At 35.1% G+C, this 27349-nt stretch overlaps 1 long non-coding RNA gene and 1 other non-coding gene across 7 annotated transcripts in view; both read left to right on the top strand.

Annotated features, from left to right (window-relative positions):
• The window catches only part of LOC144615952 (uncharacterized), a 547072-nt gene that overhangs the window by 64509 nt on the left and 455214 nt on the right, over nucleotides 1-27349 (top strand). The gene's annotated exons all lie outside the window — the stretch shown is intronic.
• On the top strand, nucleotides 20728-20831 carry LOC132682624 (small nucleolar RNA U13). The gene has a single exon (XR_009611795.1). It is a non-coding gene; the product is annotated as a small nucleolar RNA U13 (small nucleolar RNA).

The raw sequence follows: 27349 nt of genomic DNA, 5'->3' as shown, positions 1-27349 counted from the left end.
ACAGAAGTACAGTGTAAATCTCATAAGTAATGGTAAATATATAGTCATAGTTAGAGTCTGCAATATTGTAGTAGTAGTGAATAATTCATTTAAAACTCTAGTTTAAAAATTAAAAATGAATACAGTAAAAATAACCATAACTATAATAACCTGTTATTAGACAATATAAAAATATGGATATTGTAACATAATAACCTAAAATGTGAGAAGTAAAAGTATAAAGTTTATAAATTCTATTGACACTGTTATCAGTTTAAAATAAGGTGTTACAAGTTTAAGATATTTTACATAAGCTTTTTGGTTACCACAAAGGAAAATCCTGTAGTAATTACACAAAAGAACATGATAAAGAAGTCAAAGCATATTGATATCAAAAGACATCAACACACCAAAAAAGATAGCAAGATAAACAAGGAATAGTGGATCTACAAAACAACTAGGAAACAACGTACAAAATGATAATAGGAAGTTCTTACCTAGCAATAATTTCTTAAACAAAAATGGGTAAAATTCTCCAGTTAAAATGCATTGAATGGTGCAATGGATTAAAAAATAAAAACAAGATCCAGCAATATACTGCTTACTAGAGACTCACTTAAGCCTTAAAGACACACAGAGACTGAGTGAAGAGATAGAAAAAAACATTTCAAGCAAAAGGTAACAACAACAACAACAAAAAAGCAAGGGTAGTTATACTTCTATCAGACAAACCAGACTTTAAACTAAAATTGGTAAAAAGAGACAAAGAAGGTCATTATATAATGATAAAGGGGCCAGAAATTAAGAAGATATAACAGTTGTAGATATTTATGCACCCAGCATTGGATCACATAAGTATATAAAATAAAAACTAACAGAGATAAAAGGAGAAATAAATGGTAATATAATAATAGTTGGGGGCTTTAATACTCTATTGTCAACAACGGATAGATCATCCAGAGAGAGGATCAGTAAGGAAACAGTATTTGAACAACAGTGTAGACAAAATGGACCTAACAGACACAGAACATTCTATTCAACCACAGCAGGATACACATTATTCTCAACTGCACAGGGAACGTTTTCTAGGATGGACCATGTTTTAAGCTCAAAAAAGTCTTAACAAATTCAAGAAGATTGGAATCATACCAAGTATCTTTTCTGACTATAACAGCATGAAGCCAGGAAAAAATAAGAGGAAACCTGGAAAATTCATGAACACATGGAAATTATATAAAACTTTTCTGAACAATCAGTGGATCAAAGAACAAATTAAAGGGGGAATACCAAAAGTTTTTTTGAGACAAATGAAAATAAAAACATAACATACCAGAACTTGTGGGATGCAGCAAAAGCAGGTCTAAGAGGGAAGATCATAGCAATAAATGCTTATGTTAAGAAGCAAGGAAGATTACACATAAACAATCTAACTCTACACCTAAGGAACTAGAAAAAGAAGAACTGAGCCCAAAGTTAGAAGAAAGAAGATAATAAAGATTAGAGCAAATATAAATGAAACAGAGAACAGAAAAACATTAGAAAAGATTAACCAAACTGCGAGTTGATTCTTTGAAAAGATAAAAAAAAAAAAAAAACTGACAAAAGCTTGGCTAGACTAACCAAGGAAGAAAGGACTCAAATCTATAAAATTATAAATGAAAAAAGAGACATTACAACTGATATCACACAAAAATTCAAAGGATCATAAGAGGCTACTATAAACAACTATATGCCAACAAACTGGAGAACCTAGAAGAAATGGAAAAATTCTAGAAACATACAACTCACCAAAACTGAATCAAAATGAAATAGAAAATCTGAGGAGACCAATTATTAGTAAGAAGATTGAGTCAATAATAAAAAATCTCTCAATGAAGAAAAGCTCAGGACCAGATGGCTTCACTGCTAAATTTCACCAAACATTTAAAGAACACTCCCAAACTCATTTTGTGAGGCCAGCATTATCCTGAAATGAAAACCAGAAAAGGACACTATTAGAAAAGAACACTATAGGCCAATATTGCTGATAAATATAGTTGCAAAAATTCTCAGTAAAATACTAGCAAACCAAATTTAGCAGCACATGAAAAGGATTGTGATCAACCACATTAAAAAGCATCATGATCAAGTGGGATTCATCCCTGGAATACAATGATGGTTCAACATATGCAAATCAATAGAATTTATATCACATTAATAGAATGAAAGAAAAGAATCACATGATCCTCTCAATAGATGCAGAAAAAGCATTTGACAATATTCAACATCCATTCATGATAACTCTTAACAAATTACACATGAAAGGAACATATCTCAACATGATAAAAGGCCATATATGATGAACACAGCTAACATTATAATCAGTGTTGAAAGGTTGAATGCTTTTCCTCTAAGATCAAGAAGACAAAGGTACCCATTCTCCCTTCTCCTATTCAAGATAGTTAACTTGGAGATCCTAGCTAGAGCAATTAGGCAAGAAAGAGAAATAAAATGTATCAGAAGTAGAAAGGAAGGGGTGCCTGGCTGGCTCATTTGGTAGAGCATGTGACTCTTGACCTTTGGGTTGTGAATTCAAGCCCCACATTGGGCATAGAGCTTACTAAAAACAAAACAAAAAAGATTTAGGAAGAAGTAAAATTGTCTCTATTTGCAGATGACATGATTTTATATATAGAAAATCCTAAAGACTCAACCAAAAACTGTTAGATCTAATCACTGAAGTCAGTAAAGTTGTGGGATACAGAATTAACATGTGAAAGTCAGTCATGTTTCTATACACTAACAATGAATTTTATGAAAAAGAAATCAATCCTATTTATAGTAACATCAAAAACATAAAATACTTGGGAATAAATTTTGCAAAGGAGATGAAAAACTTTGCTTTGAAAGCTATAAGACATTGATGAAAGAAAAGAAAGAGGACAAAATAAATGGAAAACTATCACATATTCCATGGATTGGAAGAATTAATATTGTTAAAATGTGATTACTACCAAAAGCTATCTGTGGATTTAATGCAATCCCTATCATGATTCTCATGGCATTTTTTTTTACAGACATAGAAAAAACATTCCTAAAATTTATATGGAACTACAAAAGACTCCAAATACCCAAAGAAATCTTGAGAAAGGAGAACAAAGCAGAAGGCATCACATTTCCTGATTTTGAGAAATACTATAAAGCTATAGTCATCAAAAACAGTATGGTATTGGCATAAGAACAGTCTATATGGACTCAGTATGGCTGGGATATGTAGTTGGGTTAAATGAAATTTAGGATATTTTTGCTATTTATTTACAATCTAATTAGGAAAATAAAAGAGATTCTGAGAAAACAGTGAATAGTTATTAAGTTACATACTATGTCATACAATCACTGGTTGTACAGAGTACAATCTGTGCAATCGAATCTGTATGAGTACAGAATCGATTAATATGAGCTGAAGTAGTACATCTGTGGTTCCTGAGATAAATAATAAATTACTATTCCAGTATCTTCCCAGACTGGCTATTTTATTGAAGGTCATATTCCTCTTGTCACATATTGGAAATTCCATCTATAATTTTTATTTTAACTTTTTCCTCCCTTTTCCAATGACATAATCTTACCCTAACCACCCACCAAAGAAAACAACACAGGATTCTTTGTAGTGTGCTGATGGCATTTTGAAAACAAAAGGACATGGCATATACAACTAAGCTGAATATCTGGATATCTGCATGATGCTGTATCTGTGGTCCTTTGGACAAGAATTGCATGCCTCCATCTTGGGAATCAGTGTACCAGTCCTAGAGTGAAAGAGTCTTTGGACTTTGTAACTGGTCTCCTTGGCAGAATTTTGTTTTTGAATGGAAAAAAAAGAACCTGAGAAAGATGTGTGTGTGTGTGTGTGTGTGTGTGTGTGTGTGTGTGTGTGTGTACAGTGGTGGTAATGGTGAATTTCACAGATGGGGAAGAATTCTGAAGAGCTCTTTCCTAGTAACATTGAGTAAGCAAGGAAATCTTTGTCTTTTATCTTTTTAAATGATAATCAGAGATAGGCTGCTGGAACTACCATCTGGTACCTAGGGAGTCAGATGCTATGTTGCAAAACTCTTTTATTCACCAGGCTGGACCAGATTGTAGTAACAAGCCACTCCAAAATCAGAATGGTTTAAATAACAAAGGAATATTTCTTGCTCCCACTGCGTGTCCGCCATGGGTCACCAGAGGGCTTTGACAACATTGTTGTCCTCACTCTGGGACCTAGGTTGACAAAGTAGCTATCATTTAGAATACTGCTGGTCAAAATGGTAGTGGGGGAAAAACAACTCTGTAGGGTCTTGCATCTGTATCACTCTTTGGCTTAGAATAACTCAAATCAATCCTGACAGTTTAGGATTTAATGAAGTTTTATAAGGAAAAAAAATCCATTGAGATAACTATAGGGTTTTATATTTACAACCTCAAATTTGCTTGCCTAGAATGAGGGTGTGTGCAAGAAGAACTGAAGGCTCAATATGAATGAGCCAGTAGTGTTATATGACAGCCAAAAAGCTACAGTGATTTCAGGTTAGAGTAATAACATCCATAGCAAAATTGGTCCATAGTTGTTCCACTGTACTTCCTGTTAAACCATTCCAGAGGTATCTGTTCAGATTTGGTACCATACTTGGAATGATACTCATAAAGAAAAATGAGTTTAGGGGTGCCTGGGTGGCTCAGTCGGTTAAGTGTCCGACTGAGCTCAGCTCAGGTCACGATCTCACGGTCTGTGAGTTCGAGCCCCACATCGGGCTCTGGGCTGATGGCTCAGAGCCTGGAGCCTGCTTCCGATTCTGTGTCTCCGTCTCTCTCTGCTCCTCCCCCAGTCATGCTGTCTCTCTGTCTCAAAAATAAATAAACGTTAAAAAAAATTAAAAAAAAAAAAAAAGAAAAATGAGTTTAGATGAAAACAGGAGGGTCAAGGGTCATTAAGCGTCTGATATTATGAAGGATGATTGAAGAAACTGAGGCTGTTTTACCTAAAGAGAAGATAGAGAAGTAACATGATATCTGTCTCTAAGAATGTGGAGAAGAGATTCAGCTTATTTCCATGTATGACAGAAGAGTCCAGTGGTATCTATGAATGGAAACTGAAGGGAGGGTTTCAACTCAGTCTTGAGAATTTAGTAGTAATTTGAACTGTTCAACAATAGCACAGACTGGAGGGTGCCATTCCTTTCTTGGTGAGAGAGGCTAACTGAGCATGTTTTGTTACAGAATATGTACAGAATACATGTTGTCTCTGATTGAATTTATTCTTGTATTGTTGTCCGTATTTGTTTCATACAATTGGATGGCTATCTGAATCTTATTTGGAACTTTTTAGAATGAGAATTGATCTTTGAAAAAAATTGGTAAATAAAATAATGAATTTTTGAAACTCTCAGGGATCATTTTAAAAAAAAAATTTTTTTTTAACGTTTATTTATTTTTGAGACAGAGAGAGACAGAGCATGAACGGGGGAGGATCAGAGAGAGAGGGAGACACAGAATCTGAAACAGGCTCCAGGCTCTGAGCGGTCAGCACAGAGCCCGATGTGGGGCTCGAGCTCACGGACTGCGAGATCATGACCTGAGCTGAAGTCGGCCGCTTAACCGACTGAGCCACCCAGGTGCCCCACTCTCAGGGATCATTAAATGACATATGTTGGAGTCACACTGATCTATGTTCATATCCTAGCTCCTCCCTTACAAGCCTTGTGACCTTGGCAATTTAGTTAATCTCTCTGAGCCTAAATAGGTGCCTCTGTAAAATGGAATTAATAATGTTGTGGATAGGATTAAGTTAAGCTAAAAATGCCCAGAAAGAACTTCTCAATGCACTTGGCACAGAGTATTCACCCAGAACATGGAGGCTACATTGTTATTAATCCTTTCTTTGGCTTTTGTTTTACTAAGGCTAAGATGGTGCTTTTAGATTCTTAGTTCCAGCTTCTTTTCACTGTTTCTCTTGAGTTAGTTCAGGTTTCAGGGTCAAGTCAAGAATGTCATTGATTTTAATAATTCTCCATTCATTTATTTTCCTCCCACTCAAAATGTTCTAGAGTAAGGTTTTTCAATGACCTCTGCAGCTGTCATTACTGGTAAAACCCATTAAATAGCATCTAACTGTCCAACTTGTCTGAACAACTGCACCTCTTGTTCCATGCACACTTCAGATCTGCGGGCCATAGACGTACTCATGTGTACGTGCCCCCTCTTAAGTTTCTCCTCACATTTGAAAACTGTTTAGTTTTTCTTTGACAGTTATCTAGAATGAGTCTCAGATAATTCCACTAACTTGACCTTTCCATTAAGCTACAGAAAATTCAGAGAAAGCTCACCTAAACTTCTGAAGGAGACAAACTTTAGAAACAATGATGTTTGCCAGCATTGAAATTTGTGCTTTTTATTGGCTCGTTTTACCCTTGGCGTTGATGAAAAGAATTGTTATAGTGTGGAGTCCATTGGAAGCAGTTGGCTTTATAAGTCCTGCATTAGGTAAAAATGTGAATAATCATACTGTATGCATGTTCTGTTTTGCAATACTCTGCCACAAAAATGACTTCCTACAGGCGTATTTCTGCACATAGATGGCAGGCTTGCATCCAACCTGTTCTGCTTTCTACCTGTTCTGCTTAGGTGCCAGCTTGTCTTTATTTCTTGCTGGGTCCAAACTGATGGCTTTATTGCTAAGGTTTGTAAGCAATTAATTCTCTATCTCTCTTCACAGGGACTAGTGAAGCCTAACTACATTGTGATATGGAGAAGCATGAGGCCTTTGGAATTTATGAATCATAGCAATCAAATCTGGAAATAGTCATGTAGCTCTTTGCCTGAAAACATATTGTTGAGAATTCAGTTTATGGTTATTGCTCTTCCCTGGTGCCAGTTTGATTGTAACTCAGTTAAAAAACTGCTCACACAGTCATTGTGTGAGGAGAGTTATGTTGGCAAACACTCTAGTGTTACAGACATTTTATTACCAAACTGAGCAAACATTTCCATAAAGGTTCAGGTTTTTTCCCCTCTTTAGAACAGTCCTCAAAGGGCATTTTTGCACTTGGCCTCTCCACTCGTTGAGCAGCACCCCTTTAACTAACTGGTATGAAAGTGAGGACGAGGGCATGTTTCCAAGATTTTTTTTTTTTTTAGGAGAGATTCACATTTTTTGCAGATTGATTTCTTCAGGCTAATAATAATTTTCCTTAGAAAATGTGAGCTTACTGAACTAATTTTTGTAACAGGGTTACAGTAATTTTCTAGAATGGAGGAAATTATTAAGATAATTAAATTCCTTATTCTGTATAGGCCCTAATATACAAGAGTGAATTACTGGAGAAATAAATTCAGGTAACTTAATACTAGTAACTTTCACATGCAAGTTCTTGAAAGCATTAGGCCTCTCTACTTCATTTATAAAATGAGGCTGATAATATAGTTCTATGTCATAAAACTGTTGTGAAGTTTCAAGAAGACTGTGCATTAAGCATTTAACCCATTGCCTGTGTCATTACATGTGAGTATTTAATCATCCCAAGCTTGTGAGATTGGAGGTGTGTTGGTTACTACACTTTACTGTGAGGAAACTAAAGTTCCCAGAAGATTAACAGGGACTTGTTCAAGGTCATATGGCTCATTTGTGGTCCAGGGTGGGATACCAATCTGATATTCTTAACTCCTAGTCCAGTGTTCTTTCACTAATTAAGGTCCAGGGGGAATTAATTAGGTGGATTGTTCAACATGATTTCAAGCAGTATTTCTTAATCTTTATTGCTCACTAGAATTATCTGTAAAACTGTAGAATGATGTAGATGCTTTGGTTCCAACAATGGATTTTCTGATACAGTAGATCTGCAGTTTGTAGTTATAAACTCTCTTGGTGCTGTTGATGTGCTGCTTCTCTTCCATTCTCTATTTTTTATATTTCTGGAACTCCTTTTGGATGTATGTTGGAACTTTTCCTTCTACCCTTCATATATATTCACTTTCACCTTTTTCCTTCTTCAAATCTCGGTGCTGCATCCTGGGAAATTTCTTTATTTTATTTTTCAATACCCTAAATCTCTTTGCAGTTATACTTAGTCTACTAATTCACCCATATATTGACTTTTTATTTCATGATTACATTTTTTATAATCTATTTGTGCCTAATTCTCTGTCCTGTTTCATGAATGCTAATCTTGCCTTTGTTTTTATATTTTAAATTAATTTTTATCAAACACATATGAAATAATGGATCAAATGAATAATTTTAAAAGTGAAATAATTCTATAAGGCTTATCATAAAGATCAGTAGCCTTCTATTACACCCCTCTCCACTTCTGGTTCCTTTTTCCTAGTGGCAACTATTTTCCAATATTCTAGATGTTTCTATTATTTACTTCTGTGTTTCTAAATAACATGTTTATATTGCTCTCTCTTAATTTTACATATTCTTTGTAGTCTCTCTTCTATGGAACATGAAAAAGGTGAAGGTTCCGCTTTCCTATTCCTTTCAATAACACAAAATTTAGTGTTTACTAAGAGTATATAAAGATTATTCATTCCTGAATCATGTAGTGTGTATGTTTCCTTCATTTAAAATTTTTTTGTTTTCTCCATACATGCTTTTTTTTGGGGGGGGGTGTTATTTTTTTACTTCTTGTCTTGAATTCCTCACTGAATTCATCATTATCCAAGTTTATTCCTGAACTCTTAGTAATTCAGATACTTAGTAACAGATCAAGAATCTGTATTTCTTGGAGATATTCCTCCTAGATCCACCTGTTCCAATCTGGGTTTGATTGCCTTCTAGCATTGTTACACAAACTGTCTTCCCAGGACTTCTGTGTTGATTTTCTTACTTCTTGGTTCCCATGTATTCCTTTTTTGTTTGTTTGTTTCCTTTTTTGTTTTGCTGAATTACATAACCCAGTAGCCTCAGAGGGCAGGTGCAAAGTAAAATTTTTGAAAAAAATATATGTCTGGAAATAAATTCTAGGCTTACATTCAGATGTAGAATTCTAGATTTGAAATAATTTCCCTCTTAGTTTGAAGTACTAATTTAAGTTTTTCAAGTTTTTAGTCTTGAAGTAGGAAGTTGGAAACCATTATTATTTCTGATTTTTTAAATATGATATCTGTTTTTCTCTTCCCAAGCTTTTAGTACTTTTCTTAATCCATAGTACTCAGAGACCAAGTTTGATATATTTTCTATGAACCTATTTTTAGTCATTGTGTTGTATACAAAGTGGGTTCATTCCATGTGAAAACTAATGTCCTTTTGAGAAAGTTTCTTATATTATTTCTTTGACAACCACCTTATCTCCACTCTCTCTGTTCTCTTTTTTTCTGGACCATCTGGTCTGATCCCTTAGATAAAATTTGTATTTTTCTTCTTTTTTGGGGGAGAGTTCCTAACTTTATCTTCTAACCCTTCTAAAATCCTGTTTCTATGATGTTTGAAAGAGGTCTTTTAAAAAATTCTCTGAAAGTTTCTTGTTACAACATTTTATTCTTATTTCATATATGCAATATTTTTTCTTATATATCTGAGGAAGTTAACCATAGAATATTTTTTTAAGTCTCCTGCCCTCTATATTGTCTGTTTTTCACATACAGTAAAACCTTGGATTGCGAGTAACTTGTTCTGAGAGTGTTCTGCAAGACGAGCAAACATTTCTAATAAATTTTACCTTGATAAATGAGTGATGTCTTGAAATATGAGTAGTGCTTGATGCTGAACATCGCATGATCACAACTGAGCCAATGGTTCTCTCTCTCTCTCTCTTCTGCAAGATTGGGCGTGATTGTTTCCCATGCTTGGATGCTGAGTCTCAGACTGTGGTATTTGGCAGAAATCAGTGATTTTTCAGACTGTTGGAAGGTGCCCACAACTGGCACTAGTGTATTTTTTTTCACTTCAAAGCACCTATGAACAGTCCTTTGCTTTTCCATATAAGAGTGAACTTAGGAATGCTTTGCTTCATTCTAGGTCAGGCTGCCTGTAGATATAAACCCTTTCCTTTGCTGCCTTATTGCCAGTTACATTAAATACAGTATAGGACAAGAGTTTATTAATACCGTAAGGTAGTCAGCATCCCTGTGAACATATACAATGGCCCCCATGCAGAAAAAGATTCCATTGAGCCAATACATAGCAGTGATCCTGTTAGTGATAGTGAAAGTCATCCTACACAAAAACCCTCCTCTCTTGTCTTCCTCACTCCAGCCACAAAGGTTTTCAAAGGTAAGTGCAGGTTCATTTGTTTAGTTTTCTTTATATTATGTATTTTCTTTATTATTTTGTATTATATTACAGTATTATAATCATTTTTATATGAATATTTCTGGGTTGTGCAACGAATCATCTCAGTTTCCATTATTTCTTATGGGGAAATTCGCTTTGATATACAAGTGCTTTGGAATACAAGCATGTTTGTGGAATGAATTATGCATGCAAACTAAGGTTTTACTGTATTTCTTTTTTTTCCCTTTTGTTTTTGTTGGTGTTTCATTTGATAAATTTTATTCAGTGTCACATGATATTTGGCTGTTCATTGATATTTTACTGAAAGACACTAAAAGTTTCCATAGATATGGAGTGGGCTTGTCAAAATGTGACTCATTATAGAATTACCAGGCAAGAAAGAGGCTGGTCATTTTTTGCAAATACTTTTTCTTTGATTATTAATATTAAGAGGAACTTAGGCATTTCCTTTGGAGTGGTTTGTTATTCCAAAGAAGAATTGTCTAATTTCCTGCCCTAGAAGTATAACCTAGTTTTTAATGGTTTAAGCAAGAACCTGGGAATAGTAGTTTTTTACTTAACCTATTTTCAGTATGGAACTGCTACCTTTATGTATACTGGATGTCTCTGAGTCTATACTAAAGTTTTTCAGTTTCAATCTGCTTATAAAATCAGTCTTCGACTTCTGTGTGGAAGTAGAGACTGTCTCCTAGCTTTCCAGCTCCATATCAACCTATCTTTCTTTTTTCTTTCTTTCTTTCTTTCCCTTTCTTTCTTTCTTTCTTCCTTTCTTTCTTTCTCTTTCTTTCTGTAAATATATATATTATATATAAAAATATAAATATATATTATATAATATATATGACATATTATGTAATATATATCATATATATATATATGTTATTGATTCCTTTACCACTGCTTTCCCATGTTTAGATACACATGGTGCATCCAGTTCCTGATTCTCTCTGGGGCTCCATGGTGTGACTCTGCTTCATTATTACCCCCACTCCCAGCCTACCACTTGTGGGTGGTTAGCTTCCTGCCTCATTCAGTATGTTTTCAGTGTTCATGCTTTATCTGTTTTCCAGCTTCCAAAAATCTTAATGTGGATCATTTGCTGTGCTCTCCTCTTCTTTTTTTCTTATTCTTGTGGGTTTATATCTTTTTAAAAAATGAAATTTTTATTTTTTAGAAGAATTTTTTAGAGGAATATTTTTTAAAGAGATGGAGGAAAGCTAAAATTATGTGTTTAATTCACTATGTTTAACCAGAAACATTTTATTTATTCTTTTGAAAAAATGTATATTTATTTTCAAGTAACTCTACCTCTTTGGGTGTGAATTGTCCGCTTTAGTTTGTTGGCTGCATTTGTGGTCATTAACTTTCTCATATTTGCAATTTTTGTTAAATATATGTATTATTTTTTGTGGTTTTATTCTGTCCATTGCTCCCCATGGTCATCTTTCCTTTTTTCCCTTCTCTTTGCTATCCACTGTAATGAATATGTTATTTGCCAGGCTCTTCTTCCTTATTCAGATATTCGTTATGTTTACCGTAACTGCAGTTGTCTAGGTTAAGACTGCAAGTGTCAAGACTCGATAACTACAAGAGAAAAGGGCATGGATCTTTCTTCCTCTTTTCCCCCCTCCAGTTCTGCTTCCTCTGATCTTCATCTCAAATCTTTGCTCTTCTGCTGGCCTCAATGCTAATTCAGAGCATAGCTGCAAGGAACAGGGATTGCAAATGCAAAGGGTGACCTAAGAAACTGAAAATGTATTCCACTAGGCCCAGTGCTATAGCCACATTCCTACCTGATCCACCAATCACACCTCAATCTCGAAAGTTCAAAGCCCTTAGAAAGATTTTAAGGAACTTTTGTGTAAGAGGAGTAGTCTTCCTTTTGTGGATTCAAAGGGATCTTAACATTCTTGGTCTTTCCCTTCAGGGTCTAAATAAGACAAAAGGAAAGAGGACCAGGAAAGGTTTTTTGTATTGTTTTGTTTTGTTTTTTGTTTTTTAAATCTGATTTTGTGCTTATTAGCAGCTAAAAAAATTCTGAAAACTAAAATTAGTGCTAAAACTGACAATTTTGTATTCTTCAGATGGCCAAAGTAGGAAGAAATTGGTCAAAAGTTACAAGTGATAGCTATAGAAGAAAAGGAGGCAGGGCTGATCAATCCTAGGATTTCTTGACAGAAACAGTATCTGCTTATAAGGCCTTCTCTTTTTTCCTTTATCTTTTCATATTCTTCCTTTCCTCAAATTCCAAATAATAAACTGACTCAGAGAGGAGATTCTAGAGCCTATCTTTTTCTGGATCCTGGTTTTTATGTTTTTTAGGTATATAAGCTTGAACAACATTATAATAATTACATTAGTGTGACACTGGCACAAGCATAGACAAATAGATGAATAGAGGATATTCCAAAACAGATTCAACTTAAATGATTTGTGACAATTCAGTATGTAACCTCTATGTATCTCAGTTTCTTCATGTACAGAATAGGATAACTGTCCTTGTGAGTGCTGTGAGGATTAAATGAAATAATACAAATGTGGTGCTCAGAATAGGGCCTGGCATCTAATAAATGCTTAATAAGTTGTAGCTATTATTTTTATCTTTACTTCAACAAAATTTTCCCTAGTCCCAGGCCTTAATCAGCTTCCTGTGGAATTTCATATCCTTCTTCTGCACCAGTTCTTCTGAGACTTAATCATTCACTATTTTGCTTTGTAACCAATTATTTTTCATGTGTTAATTGTATATTTCCAGCTACTGTAAAGCTGTTTGAGGACAGAGACCACAAAGAATGCATGTAGTTGCTTCTCTAGTTCTCATAGTGCTCAGCCCAGTGTTGGGAAGAAGGTGGAATTTAGTTTGTGCTCATCAGTGGACTGGGCAATCTCTCATTTTAGGGCTTAGGTGATGCTTGCAGGTGATCTGCTGTTAACTTTCAAAGACATTAGGTAGTAGCAGTTCTGTGTTTTGCAATCCCAAATGGTATCAGAAACGTTTGCTATTTTTACCTTTTCAGTAACTAGCCCTGGGTTTTATGAGTTCTTAGGATTATACCTGGTAGAATCCACACAGAAGTAAATACACTGCAAGGAAATGTAAAAATTTGTGGTTCTTGACCTCCCTTTCACCTCCAGGGACTCTAAAGAAGACAGGAAAGAGTTTATGATTTTCCTGATTTATGAGTGAGTAAAATTTTCTCATCCATTTTGTTCTTTTGGGCCTGTTTGGTTTATGTATTTTATGTGACACTATAAAACTTGTAGTTCCTCTTCCATTTTCACACTGCTTTTGTACACTCTTAGAAAATCTGTTTTTTTCAGGGTCCTTTTGCTTTCCCAAGAAAGGGCTCCATGTTTGTTACCTGCAAGGTGGCATATTGCCTTTATTCCTGTTTCAGACTAGTCTCATGGTGCTTTCATTCCTGAAAGGTGGCCAAAAATTGCTGTGCTGAAATGATCATTTGTGAATACAGTAATCCTCAGGAGGCATAAATTAATATCCTGTTCTCACTGTGTTTTTTATTGACTGTTAGAGTTATTCTACTGCCAGGTCCTGACTTGGTGCCCAGTGCTAACAACTGTCTTTAAAGGCTTATGAATAGGGTCATAAACACTATTTACTTTAGTAGCAACATGTACTTTTAGCATTTCCACCACTCCCTCTCCCTCGTGCTCACTGTCACATGCATAGGCATTTTATAATGAGTGCATGTTTATTCTGTACTTTTTCCCACTTTTTGGGTTCACATGTGCATAAATTCATTTGTTTAAACTTTATTTTCATTATCAAGTTACTCTTGTATCCTGGCCTCCAATCTTCAATTTTTTTTTTTTTTTTTTAACGTTTATTTACTTTTGAGACAGAGAGAGACAGAGCATGAACAGGGGAGGGTCAGAGAGAGAGAGGGAGACACAGAATCTGAAACAGGCTCCAGGCTCTGAGCTGTCAGCACAGAGCCCGACGCGGGGCTCGAACTCACGAGCCGTGAGATCATGACCTGAGCCGAAGTCGGCCGCTTAACCGACTGAGCCACCCAGGCGCCCCACCAATCTTCAAATAACATGAACCTTCCCAGATTATACGTTCTAAGGTTTTTTCCTTCTTTTTAACTAAGGCCAAAAATAATAAACCTTGGTTATGATGCAAGCAACCAGTTAAACCATTGGTTAATGTGCATTAGCAGAAGTTTAACTGCAGCAGGGCCCTGTCATAGACATAAGAAAACCATGGAACACTCCTTAGTTCAATAACAAACTTGATATTCACTTCCTGGGTGGCTGAGGATATTCAATCCCAATTTCACATCAAAGAAATGTCAAAATAAAAGTTAGAAAGGCAACTCATTTTTGTTTTTCCCCAATTTTGCTTATGATGGAGACTGGGTAGTTGAAAAAGAGATTATTCTTCCTGTTTCAAGGTGCAAACACTATCATGTTATAATGTATATTAGATGAGAAATCTAGGAAAGAAGCAATATGGTGCAAAGGTTGATTTGATGGTGACTGGCTTTTTACTAAAAATACATGGTAATAAGTAGTGGATATCATTCATATAGTTTTCAAGTTTATCTTTAGGACAGGGCTTGAATTCAGTTCAAGCAGATGGATGAAAATATTCACTCATGCCAGACACTGTTAAGTGATGAAGTCAAAATAATGGCAAGGATTATAGCTGCAAGAGTCTGTCTACAAAAGACATATGGCAAAGAACTATAAAACTTGTGTTTTTTGATCTTCATGTAGGGATAAATGGCAACAACGGAAGATTGTTGATTATGTACTTAATTTTTTTCTCAGCGTTATTTTACATATTGTTTAGCTATATGCATTTTACGTTCTGTTCCCTTAAAACTGATCACAGTATTAAGTTGGGGCTAAGAATGCTTTTTATGTGTATATAATAACAAGCCTAGTTTACAGCAAAAGACAGTTCCTAGTTACTACAGGAATGAAAATTAACCAGTGGATACTAATCTCTTTTTTTAACATGATGGCTTCTGTCTCTAACCACAGAGGGCTGGGCTCAGACCTCACTATAATAAGAGTAAGAGACTGAGTTTGGAGGGTAGTATTAACTATAGTACATGCTGAATGATGGGCTTTTCTGGGGCCTTTGTAAATGAGAAAGGATTGATGGAGTGAAAGATATGGATTCAAATGATGGATTCAAATAGGAAAACCTGGGGCATTTTCTTCTGGGTCTAATACCTTTTCCACATGCCAGCATTTGTAGATCTTTCTATGTGCACAAGGTATAAGGAGTGCATAAGGAGAATCCATTTTTCATTTTGTTTTGTTACTGCTTTTTAACTACTACAGACTCTTCCCCATGAGAATTTGCTGTCCCTGAAATAAATTTTACTTCATCAAAATTGAACCCTCTCTTCAGAACGTCTCTGATGGCTCTTCTTCCTTTGAATACTCAGTGGCAAGAAGCCCTTAGAATTGCTTTGCCAATATTTTCTGCATTCTGGAACTACTCGAGTGAACATAACACTTCATTTTTTTCCCCCCAGAAATCTCATTAAAATCCTTACTTGAAATTCGGATACAGTTTAATAAACTTTCTGAATTCAGTATGAAACTAATAGTCCATTAAGAATAAGGAATGATCGATGTGTTTTCATTGACCTTTGTTGGTGACTTTAAAACACCCTTTAGCACATTTAAAATCACCAGGCATGACCGTCCAGTGCTCCACCTAACCTAGCCTCTCATTTCTTCTCTTATTAAATCTCTTAAAATGTCGAGTGGAAGAGATTGTGTCAGTCTCCTTTACTATTCTATTCTAGCATCTTACAATTTATGCAATACTAAAAAGAGAGCAGCACTCTTATGAATGTAAATGTATGTTTTGATATTTGCTCAGGTTGAAGCTTTTTCATATTCTATTGACTGTCTTATTCATGTGCTAGTTGTTAATCATGATGCAGATAGTTGACACCATACATGGTATCATTGTACACAACAGAAGTTGTGCCCCCAGAAGTTATGCCACAAATCACATAGCAATGATTTGAATCTTTTTGAGTGCGAGGACCATTTTTTGAATTCCCTGCTGGACACATGCATACACACATACACTTTTACTCTTTGTTATTTTAAAAAAATCCATAGTGGAAAACAGTTATTATGACTGTAGTAAAGCTCTTTAGCAACTATTTTATTATTTTATTAAATACAATAGCATCTTCATACATCTCTGGCAAGTAGTTATGCATATGTGAGAGACATTGTTTTCTGTCTAGAAAATGAAGAAATGTGTTCTGTTTATCATTCTAAGTCACTCAGAATATTGGTGGTTTTTTCCCCATAAAAATCCTTCATTTGTTATGCATATTTTTGGGTCTAATTAAAGATAAAAATAACAAAGATTGGTACATATTTATTTATTTATTTATTTAGTTAGTTAGTTAGTTCTTCTTGTCTGTAGGCTACAAGAAGGGCCTGTGAGAACAAAATAATCACCCAAGATGATAAAGCATAATAAATTTGGATGCTTCATACTGGTTCTGAGCCTCAAACCATGCTGCTTATGATTAAATCAGAAAATGTTTGTAAATAACAGAAAAAAATTTTTCCTCTCTGCAAACATCTTTAGGGTGTACCAAAATTTTCTGGTTCATGGGTCTTACATAACTTAAAAGAAAAAAAAATAATCTATAGCATATATCACTTCATGGAAGAAATGCTTAAAGTATAACAATCCACTAATAAAAAAGTATTTATGAGTGTCTACCATGTGGCTGGCAAGAAATCATTGGTTTCTTTCATGCATTTACCACATGTTATGTATTGGCTTTTGGTGAGTAATGAATATCAATTTCTATGGATGTAGAAAAGAATTTTATATTACTGAGATGCATTTAGACTTAGAAAGTTGACCCAGGTTCTATAGAAATAGATTTCTCTTTGACAGGTATTTTTCTTTGGCTAGCCATAAAAGCACTGTTGGTTTCAATCATTTTTATATTTATAAAGGACAAGCTGATTTGTATCTTTTGGCGGCCAGTGAGTATTCTTCTGCCTATATGAAGAACCGATCAAATAGTTATACACTGTCTCTGTTAGATTATGGGGAATAAGAATGTGGGGTTAGAGCATTGGAAACAGATATGCTAAAGGTACCAAAAGATTGCTTGTCTTGATGTGGCACTGATAGAGGGAGAGAATTTCACCTTCAGACCTTAGGAGGCTTGACTGTTTCTGCATACAGAGATGGATACATGGAGATTCACTTGGAAACAGAATATACTAAGCTAGGTTGCTCAATAGAATATCTACTTTGGGCTACCGAGATTTCTGGTTATCATAAAAGTCAAACTGGGGTATATACACACTGTTTAAATAAAATACAAGTCTTTAAAAGACAGCTTCCCTTGATGTGGAAACTTTCCATGTACTGCTGATGTTAGCAGTATTTTGTTGGGAAAGATTGATATCACAACTCTCTAGTATGAACTTTAAAATAAAAATGTCTAAAATAGTTTCATTAATTATAAATCACAGGCCTTTCTTGGGCTTTTACCGTGTTCAAGGCATTGAAGTTGACAGTCAATATACAATTATCTGTGGTGTGATAAAATGTGAAGTTTGATTAATGAGCTGTTTTCATCTTCCTAGTTTAGTGGTCAGTTGTACCCCATTTGGCAGTTATAGCTTGGTTATTAATTACTTTAGTGTTATAAACAGCACATGCCAAATTTGTAGCTTCTAACTTAAGAAGATCCCATATGGAGCAAGAATGAGACTATTTGAGCAGGAGATGCCAACAGAATAAACTGGATTCTCAGCCTATTTCCAGACTGGATAAAAGACCTATTGAATTGGCAGAGGTGAAGGAGCATTTGGACAGGAAGAGGAAAATTAGACATAGCACGGTAGCCTTGTGCTCTGCTCTCAGCATCCCAGTGGGAGTGAGGCTTTTAACATTTCCCTTGAGATTTTCAGGCATTCAAGAGCAGAGGAAACGTGTGTTTTCCTTTTCCCTTCTGAAACTTTGGAGGTGGCAGTCTCACTGATGTGTCTTGTGCTTTCTTTGTACAGGTGAGTCGGACAGAGATGGTGGCCTTTATATGTGCCGAATGACAGTTGTAGTATGGTAGATATTACAGAAGTTAGGAAGAAAGTTACCTCGGCCTGGGTTTGGTGAGGAAAGTGTTTTACTGCCTTACCAAGTTCAGCATGGGGAACACACTATTATGTTGGCTGGTTAAAATTAATAAAAGCTTAATTATTCCAAGAATATGAACAGTAATAATCTTGGCTTCTACCTTTTTTCCCAACATAGATAGTAAAATATCTATTTCTTATTAATTGGAGAATAGATAGAACAAACTTTTTTCTTCACCCTTTGGGTACTTTTTATTTCTTCAGTTATTAAACTGCTCCAGACCTGATGGTTAATAATTTTCTTTTTTCTTCCTCCCCCCAAAATCCTGAGGTAGCAGGAGTCTTGATCAAGTTCTATCTATATAATACACAGTATAGAGAAGAGCAACAATAGCCTCTAATAGAACAAATTCTAGTCATACATCTTGGAAATAAACCTAGATCCTAATAATCACTTAGATCATAGGGCATGCATATCCCTTGCAGAGTTTTTCCTCCCATAAGTCACATTTTTTCCAGATGTTCTTCAGTCTCAAAAAACACAGAATATTCATAGAAAAGGTACCACTACCATAAACTTTCCCTGCCCCAGAAAATCTCCAGGTAAGAGCTTCCTTATATTCAATTTCCATTCTAACAGTAAAGTAATAAATTGAATTACAGCAAGCCAATACAACTCCTTCCTTACTTTTTATCCCATGCAGTTTGACTTTACAGGGACTCAGAAAAACAGTAAAATATTACCATAACCATGAATTGTACCGTGTGAACTGGAAATAATGACTATGATGTTTATAAAAGCCCTTGAGAGATGTTGTTTAGATTTAGTTACAGATCTTTTATATTGGACTTAAGTCCTTCAGAAACTTATCAGTTATTTAGTGGATTTGCAGGATAATACAGAGTTGCATAGTGTAAAATCTGAGTATAGAATTTACATTATAAAACTATTTATAATTACATCTGGCTCTTTTGTCTTTTCTATAAGAAATTGCATTTTCTGACAGTTCTGTTCCTGGCAAAGTTACAGGTGGAGGTGTGACCTTTAACCCTAAGTAAGCAATTATATAACTAGTTAATAATAATCACTTTACCATCTGCAGTCCACATTAAATTAAAAGACACCTGATCCTCAATTTTGGCATGTGGTTCCAATGTCTGCCTTTCTTTTCCTAGTTCAGTAATGAATGATCATTTCTATCTTGGTGATTCTGTCAGTTTGATGGATGGAAAAATAGAACACTAAGTGCAGCCCCATTTATTCTGAACTGATTAGTTCCACCCAGCTTTGTTCCCATCCTACAGAGCTCAGTTCTAAGATAATCCAGGCTTTCATGTTTCTTCATCCCATTTTGGTCCAGTAAATAGATAGACCATTTGTATTAATTTTCCATTGTGAGGTTTTCTAGTCGTGAGTGAAATTCCATTGGGTTCGGGAGGGAAAGGGGGACAATGGAAGGCCAAAAAGCTTTTTGTGGACATGGATTGCTTTCCCTGTCTCCATGGAGAGACAAAGCTATCCCTTGATGGGTGTTAAAATAATGTAAAAGTTCCACCCAGACCTGGATATGAGGAAAGCATTTGCTTTTTGTTCCACCATGTAGCAGGCTTTTAGCAGAATAGAAAAAAAATCAATCACATTTACTGACAGTCTAAACACCTTTTTAATGTATTGCTCATTGCTGGTGCTGAACAGGGAGGGAAGCAGAATGGAGATGTTGGCAATCATAAGGGCTTTTCTTTTTCTTTTCTTTTTTTCAATTCCACAGATGTTTTGGCCTGAGTGTCTCCACTTTAAGGCTTTTAAAAAATACCCTCTGTCATCTTGTTATAATAGTTATACATGAAGTATTTGAATTCCACCTTTTTCCCCCCTAGTCTTCTAAATGCCTGGTTTACTTTCCTCTTCATATTCTGTTTTTTTAATTTAATTCTTCCCAATTCTCCGTATGATCCCATATCTTTCTATACCAAGGCAACTCCTTTTCCGGATTTAAATGATTTGAACTTGTCAATGTTGCAATCATCCCTTGGGTATTTAGCCTGTGTATGTACCTTGTGAAGTATCCTATACTCTTCAGGATAAGAAAAGGGTGGATGGAGGTCATGGAATGTGTGACTTGCTGTTTCTGGCAGCTCAGCCTCATGAACTATATTCATGGGAATTTAAGAACCTGCTTTCTGGAGGTCACCTGGCTGCCTAACTACATTACTGTGGAAGATTCTTATTGGAAATGAGCTGTTAGTCCAAAAACATTCTTAATTAATAATGCTGAGTGACTCTGCAGCCAGCCAAGATACAATTATGGAAACATTTGTAAAGACTGTGTGACCTGCAAAATAAGCTTCATAAATATTTTTAAAAAACTCACAGGGCTTGGATTCATTTGTAGTTCATAAGCATGATGATTGGATGTTCATGCTGTTTTGTGACATGTGTCTCCCTCAAACCTTACTACAACCTTGGCACATTATATGTCTATCATGAAGAAGAAAAAGAAGAAAAAAAGAAAAAAAAAACTTAGGAGGCTTGGGGTGCATTAATTTGTATATATATATGTATACTCTAATTTATCAATCATATATATGTATGTAGTATACATATGGTATATACTCTATATGTGTATGTACTATATATGCTATCAATATATGTTGTCTATTATATATAGTATGTACTATATATGTCTATATATACTATATATGTGTAAATAAATACACCACCCTAAATATACTATGTACTTACACAACACACATAGTATTTACTATCTATAGTATCAATATATAGTATATATTACATGTATATCTATATATCTATATATCTGTATCTATCCATCTGTCTGTCTATCTATCTATCTGTCATCTATTATAATTTCCTTCTCCTAGGTATCTCTAGGGAGATGACTATTTCTTTCCAGGTCAGTCTTGAATATAAGGGTAGTAGATGGTCACCAATGGGGTGATTAACTTGTGTGACCTTATAAACATTTCCCTCAGACCCACCATGGAACCTCAAATTCTGTCAGTTGGGTTTTATTCCTTTAAGTTCTGAAGAATTTTGGCAATATTCTTTAAATACCAATTAAAATTTAAATGTTCCTGTGAACACTTAGCAGCTATAACCTGCTTGAAAAGATAAGGGAAAGGGAAAAGGGGTGTCAGATGACAATTAGATAATAGCAAAATCCTGGCAAAAAGTTCAGCTAGGTACCTGGATTTAGTACTGGGACATCTGAGGCTAGATGGGGCTCCCAGACAAAAAAGGTGGAAATAAAGTGTTAGAAGTTCACCTACTTAGTTTTGCGGAAGTCTGGCTCAGCCCCACTTTTGTGTGTAATAGGTATTCACCCTGTCAGACAAGTGTTTGGATGGTCTCTGAAGGGAGGTAGAGTAATAACTTTTCTCTCCAAGTTAACAGCCAGAACTTTCGCACATCCAAATAAACAATCTTCCATGCCAAACATCATATTAGTTTATAGGTAGATGTCAGTGGTAGAGCTAAAACATTACTTTAAAAGATTTCCTGTTGTAGGGGTCTGATAGAGGATCTGGAGGACAGTTTTGCCGGGCTGGGCCAACAAATGCTCTTCAATGTTTTCCCCAATGGCTCTGTTGAGTTTTAATTCTTCACATACAAGCAATTTAATGTGTTTCCTTGAAAGTAAAATGGCTGGGATAGAACAAGGCTCAAGAAAGTAAAAACTTTCCCTTATCTATTGGGTTTGATGGTGATTGGGTAGGTGACAAAATCTTTAAGTACTACTCTAAGTCTGCCTCAATTTCAGCCTTTTATGATGACCTAGTTTCTTTTGTTAGCAAAATTTGACAATTATACTTTTCCCTCAACATTATTAATGAATACTAGGCTAATAACTCTCTCTTGGTCAGTCTTATCCTGCACTTGCTTTCCAGTAATCTATGTTATCCCTGTGGCTTCCAGGTTCCAGACTTAGTATCTCCTACCCTGTCCCTCCCCAGCCTTTTAAAAAAATTCCTATTGGCATAACATATTGACTGGACCAAAGGGATAGGAGTCAAAAAATAATGAAGATAATAATAAGTACCTATTATGTAGTCAGGTATTGTGTAGAGTTATTTATACACTTTATTTCATTTAATTCTCAAAACAAGGTTGTAAGATAGATATTATTGTAACCATTTTTATATATGTGTAAATTTTAGCTAAGATGGATTAAATAACTCTTAACCTTACACAGTGAAAAGCTGAGGTTTAAACCTAGGAATTGCTTGAGTCTAAAGTCAGTTTTGGGTTATAATCTCAGCTCCACCCATTGGCTACCTATTGTTAATGTCTAACATTTCCATTTTCTCATGTGTAAGCATATATGGGAATACACACAGTTTTCATGTGCCTAATACTGAAACATTTTCATAGGGTTTATAATAAAAATGCATGAAACAAGGCAGCTAAAATAATTTAAAATATTATAGAGCAGTAGTTTTCAAATGATGACCATTGGGATCTAGGGTCACCTGTGGGTAGAGGGTTTTTGAAGGAGGCTTAGTTGGAAGGGCTCTAAGCTCTGTTCTTAATAGCTGTACTTTTATCTGTTTTATGTATCAAAATTCCAAGTAATATTTTCAAACCAAAAATTCCATTGCTTTAAAAACAAAAAAGTTTCTAAGTCCTGATTTGTTATAATGTTGGAAAGATTTATGTTAGGAATTTGGGACGTCAAAGTTAGAGCCACAAGGTTGACTGAACTTTCTGGCAACTTCTGAGGAAAAAGAACCATGTTTGTTTATAGAGTCCCCATTATCTTATTTAGAAAAGAAAAAAAAGGAAAAAAAAAAAAAAAAAAAAAAGGAAAGGAGGAAGGGAGGGAGGGCAGAACAGACAAACCAGTATGGCAAGGCAAACTTTCTTGTCATTAATTGCAGAAGGAATTTATAATGTTGTTTCTTATATGATGGGTATGATGGACAGTGATAGTTTCAATCATGATTTTGCACAAGATGTTCTTGTGATGGGCTTTTCTTTTAACAATTTTGATGAAACCTAAAAACATAATGTTAACTGAAGAGCATTCTTGAGGGAGGGCAATAAGATAAGATGTATAAAATGGGCATACTAACCTGCCTACCCTGCCTTATCAGGTTGTTACTGAAGCTCAGAGAGCTAACTTGTGTTGAAAATGTTTGGAAACCTGTCAGAATTACCTGACTTTTAGATAGTTACATTATTCATTAAATCATAAATATTATTGAGCTCCTACTCTGTGCCTGGTATTGTTCTAGGTTCTAGGGATGATCATCTAGGGTTGATCAATGCCAATACCTGTAGGTTAGATTTTAGTTGTTTACCCACATGTTTTGCAAATTATATATTTCGTTACCTCACTACTTTGAAAGATAAGTTGGTTACACAAATAAATTGAGTGGGGCTGCTCTCAGAACATGCAATCCTTGAGTCTTTAAGTTGTAAGGGTTTATGGAAGTTAGTTATTTGGCTCATCCTGCCAATATAAGAATCTCTCTTACATAATTCCTGAGGAAGGGTATCAGAAACTCTTCAGGTATTTCTAATTCGCAGGTAGTCCAGTCTATTACTAGACAAAGTTAGATTTTAGAAGATTTCATCTTTGTGTTGAATAGCCTGGAAGATTGGAGAACAGTGGAAGAGATGGATGTTAGAAAATCCTCTATGTTCTTATGTTGATCACTTTGCCTTTTTAACTTCTCATTGACACTAGTTCTACTGTGAGAACCATGAGGGGAAGAAACTTGCCACTTTTTTCTTGATAGCCCTTGAATTTAAAGATGTCTATGATGTCTTCTCTGAAATTTTTTGTTTTATAGGCTAAACATTTCCAGTTCTTACATTTTTCATTTAAGATAATTTCCAGACATCATCTTGGTTGCCGTTGTCTGGATACATTATTTTGACAATGTCCCTTTTAAAATACAACATGCAGAAGTAAGTATAGTGTCCTACATCTGGCCTGCCTAACATATTAGACTCCATTCTGGAGAATTTATTTTTCATTTTCATTTTTTTCCTTTTTTTGTTTTCAAAGCTTCAAATCCACTTAATTGAAATATGTGTTTGTGAGTGAACTCTGATCATATGGTGTCTCTCAAATTGTGTACCAATATCATTGTACGAACTTGTTATACCTAAAAGTGATATATCATATAGAGAATGCTCAGATGAGGTAATAGATATAGGCTGTTTGTAACTCATGAAGCACTAAACAAATATGAGATGTTGTAACTAAGGTCTTCGTATTATCAACATGTCAGTTCTGAAATCGTTGTTGAAATACCCTTGCATCAATAGAACTTATTTCTATCATTTTATTTAGGCAGCTCATTTCAGTTAACCTATTGTCTTTTCCTGACCTTTTTCTTTCCTTTGGAATAAATTAATTGAGCCTACTTTTTTGTAAATTAATAAAAAATAGTTTTTGAACACTAATACATGTACTACTAAGCAATTCAGTGATAAAAAGAGATCTAAGAGTCTTATGGAAGTAGGGTGGCCTTCAGTAAAACTGTAGATCTGTCATTGTTGCTTTCATTAAAATACTCTTTCCAAAAGGCGCTGATATGTGAGAAGAGGGGAAAGAACTCCAGCCTAAGAGGTTGGAGAAGTGGTGGATGTTGGTATGTGTAGCAAATTTGTGACCTTAAGTGTTTAAACATTTGCATTGAGGTGACAATGAAGATGTTTGGAAAACTATTGGTTTCTAGAAGTGAAGGCAGACACAGAAAGAAGGTAGGGAGAGATTGATTCAGGGTGCATGGTTTGGAGGATTGTAAGGAAAAGAGAAGAAAAAACAGGAAGCACTGTGTGAAGGGAGAACACCTGCCTTTCCTGAGAACCTCCTGTTCTGCCAACCTCACCATACTAGCTTTTATTCTTAGGCTTATTCATTATGGTGTCAAGATGGTTTCAGTGGTTCCAGACATCACTTCCTCATTACAGGAATATAGGAAGGTAGGAGAAGTGGTCCTAACCCACCCCAGGGGCAAAAGTCTTCTCCAGAAACCCCAGTATACTTTCCTTAAATATTGGTTATATTCTCACTATTCATCCACTGACAAATGCAGTGAGAATGATCAGTATTGGCATAGACAAATCATGGATTATCTTTTGGAAATGGGGGAAGAACTCACCTTTCCTGAATACATGGCTTGCACTCTGACCAAATCAGGAAGGAAAAATGAAAGGGGAAGGTACTGAATAGGCAATCAATAGTACCTGCTACAAATGATAGGTCCAGCTGAGATCTCTTTAGACAAAAATATGCTTTTGCTTTTGTTTTTGTTTTTTGTATTTGTTCTGATATGGGAACAAATACTGTATAGTGGATCCTGGAAGAGATTTACATATTTATTTATTTTCTGTTTGTCCCTACTTGTATAATATACTAAATTTATTTTTCTTAACCACCTTGTCCATAGGGTATCCCAGAACTTTAGATTTCTATAAATTCAACTTGGTAATATGAATTCTAATCCATAGAGACTATACAGCTTCCTGATTAATTTCTTTTTGTGTGAGTGTAGAGATTCTTTATTGGATTAAAATGTGGCTTTATTTTGTGCCTATAATATATTCCTCCCAAAGCAAATTACTGCTCAAATGATTTCAATGTCTAAGACATTTAGTAGGTACAGAATAAAAATCCAAAGCATACAATTTAATGCTATAATATGATTTGATACTAGTAATATAGTGAGGGAGCATTGGTTTGGAAGATGAGACTTAGGGATGTGCTACTGACTCTTCTACAAACTCACTTGTGGTCTTTTCAGTTACTTCACTTTTCTGGAGCTTAATTTAATCATCTCTTGCCTTGAGAAAGTTGTATTAGATCAATGTTTTCCTAGACTATGTTCCATGGAAAACTAACATTCTAAGAAAATTTTATTGATATATGTGAAATCTGGAGAATCTGGTCACATATACGTGGGAAATACTGGGTTAAACCAAGTTAATCACATTTCATCACTGCAGGATTCTCAGAGCCTTTGATATGCTAATATTCACTGTGAATCTCCAAAAGAAATGGAAAAACATTCCATGCTCATGGACTGGAAGAACAAATATTGTTAAAATGTCAATACTACCGAAAGCAATCTACATATTCAATGCAATACCTATCAAAATAACACCAGAATTCTTCACAGAGCTAGAACAAATAATCCTAAAATTTTATGGAACCACAAAAGATCCCATACAGCAAAGAAAACCAAAGTTGGAGGCATCATAATTCTGGACTTTAAGCTGTATTACAAAGCTGTAATCATTAAGACAGTATGGTATTGGCACCAAAACAGACACATAGATCAATGGAATAGAATAGAGAACCCAGAAATGGACCCACAAATATTTGGCCAACTAATCTTTGACAAAGTAGGAAAGAGTATCCAATGGAAAAAAGAGTCTCTTCCGCAAATGTTTGGGGAAAACTGGACAGTGACATGCAGAAGAATGAACCATATCACTTTCTTACACCATACACAAAAATAAGCTCAAAATGGATGAAAGACCTAGCTGTGAGACAGGAAACCATCAAAATCCCACAGGAGAAAATAGGCAGCAATCTTTTTGATTTTGGCCGCAGCAACTTCTTAATTGACATGTCTCCGGAGGCAAGGGAAATAAAAGCAAAAATGAACTATTGGGATTGCATCAAGATAAAAAGCTTCTGCACAGCTAAGGAAACAATCAACAAAACTAAAAGGCAACCAACAGAATGGGAGAAGATATTTGCAAATGACATATTGGATAAAGGCTTAGTATCCAAAATCTGTAAAGAACTTATGAAACTTAAGACCGAAAAAACAAAAATCCAGTGAGGAAATGGGCAGAAGACATGAATAGACACTTTTTCAAAGAAGACATCCAGATGGCTAACAGACACATGAAAAGATGTTCAAATCACTCATCATCAGGAAAATACAAATCAAAACCACAATGAGAGACTACCTTGCACCTGTCAGAATGGCTAAAATTAACAACTTAGGAAACAACAG

Source organism: Panthera onca, chromosome A1, assembly GCF_046562875.1.
Source record: "Panthera onca isolate mPanOnc1 chromosome A1, mPanOnc1 haplotype 2, whole genome shotgun sequence".
NCBI lineage: Eukaryota > Metazoa > Chordata > Mammalia > Carnivora > Felidae > Panthera > Panthera onca.
This window is presented reverse-complemented; position numbering and strand designations above follow the sequence as displayed.